Below are 2287 nucleotides of genomic sequence, written 5' to 3' on the forward strand. Positions count from 1 at the left end.
TATAACAATAGTGTAACAATAGTATAACAATAGTATAACAACATTATAACAACAGTACAACGATAACAGTATAACAGTAGCATAACAACATTATAACAATAGTACAACAACAGTATAGCAGTAGTACAACAACGGTATGACAATAGTATAACAACATTATAACAACAGTACAACGATAACAGTATAACAGTAGCATAACAACATTATAACAATAGTACAACAACAGTATAGCAGTAGTACAACAACGGTATGACAATAGTATAACAACATTATAACAACAGTACAACAACAGTATAACAATAGTATAACAACAGTATAACAATAGCATAAATGTAGCACGGACACAGAATAACGATACGATGGCAATAGTATAACCATATAGGAGTGTGTGAGTTAAGTAGTGATTGTAGAGGGAGGGTGCTGGGGTGGCGTAGACACAAGTATGTAAGCGTATGCTCAAAGTTAATTATGCTTAAAGACATTTACCGGTACACACTTGGTACCAGCGCGGGTGAAATATCGCATGTATGCAGATAAACATGGCAGAGACGAACACGTACAGTAACAGTCACCTGTTGCCAGTTTCGATGGTCAGTGTTCATCCTAGTTTCACACAGTTCGTATTAATGTAAGCAAGATTACAGTTTTTTTTAATCAAATCGAATGAATACAAACGGTTGTAGTATAGTACAGTACTATCAAAGTACGAAGGTACTAGCAAATCATCTATGACCACACCTATCGTTACAGCACCTTGCACCATACAGCCAATAACTACGGATATATCCTACAGATAATGACCCCGTACATATACACATGATAGCAGGGGATAAGAATGACAAATTTGTCATAATCAGATTGACAATATTTGTCATTATTAACCCCCTGATAAAGGGTTAGGATCAGGATTAGGTTGCAGTGAGTGTTAGTGTAGGGTTGTTAGTGATAGGGTTAGGATTAGGGTTATGGTTATGGCTAGGGTTAGAATTATAGGGAAGACGCAATATAATGATGATGATGTTGATGATGATGATGATGGTGATGACGATGATGATGATGATGGTGATGATGATGATGATGATGATGATGATGATGATGATGATGATGATGATGATGATGATGATGATGATGATGACGAAGACGACGACGATGATGGCAATTTCCGCGCGGCAGTTCTAACGTAGCATAGAGCATGTAACTACAATGAATATATATATATATATATACCTTGTGTTTTACGAACTCCACGATTCGCTTGATCATGCGCGATGGGAACACGGGTCGATATTGCAGATATGCGGCCGATAGCTGGCCGCATTCGTACGTGGATCTAGAAAGCATGTCGAAGTTGAAGGTATATGGCACGCGTCTCTAGACGATGACTTGTTTACTACTGACAGACAGTGCTGGCGTCAATGTGTCTAGCAGACGATTGGCGCTATATATATATATAAATGATATAATATCCCAACATGTGCGCCGCCTCCCACACTTTTCCCCCGAAGCACTCCCTAAAAGAATCGGTGTGCTTACTGTGTGAAAACCCGCGAATCGGAAATTCCCAAATAGTACAAAAAGTATCATGTTGTCTGTAAGCGCGTGCATTCGTCATATTTCTTTGATAACATCCATGCGACGCTTCGATTATGTCCTGTTTACTATATTGTCGCGTATACTGAGTGCTGGTTGGGTGCGTGGGTCTGTATATGCACTGCGATTCTAGAACTAGTCTATCACTTACGTGCTATCATTTGTTACACGACAATCGCGTTACAAGAAGCCTGATAAAACTAATTAATTTAATTAAAAATTTAATTACTAATTATAATTGCCATGCTGGGTTCGCAGTAATTTGCCGCACGCAGCGTCATATATGTGCTCTCATATCACCTGTTATGTGGCGAAAATATGGTGAGAACTGTCTCGTCACGTGACCAGTCCCGCAGCCGATGTCTAGCATGCAGCCGAGCGGTGCAGTCCGCTACAGCAGACAAGCACATTATGAACAATAACATTACAACAGTAGCATGACAACGTTATAACAATAGTATAACAACATTATAGCAATAGTATAGCAACATTATCACAATAGTATAGTAACATTATAACAATAGTGTAACAATAGTATAACAATAGTATAGCAACATTATAACAATAGTGTAACAATAGTATAACAATAGTATAGCAACATTATAACAATAGTGTAACAATAGTATAACAATAGTATAACAACATTATAACAACAGTACAACGATAGTATAACAATAGTATAACAACATTATAACAA

The sequence above is a fragment of the Priapulus caudatus genome, unplaced genomic scaffold, assembly GCF_000485595.1.
Source record: "Priapulus caudatus unplaced genomic scaffold, Priapulus_caudatus-5.0.1 Scaffold1074, whole genome shotgun sequence".
Taxonomy (NCBI): domain Eukaryota; kingdom Metazoa; phylum Priapulida; class Priapulimorpha; order Priapulimorphida; family Priapulidae; genus Priapulus; species Priapulus caudatus.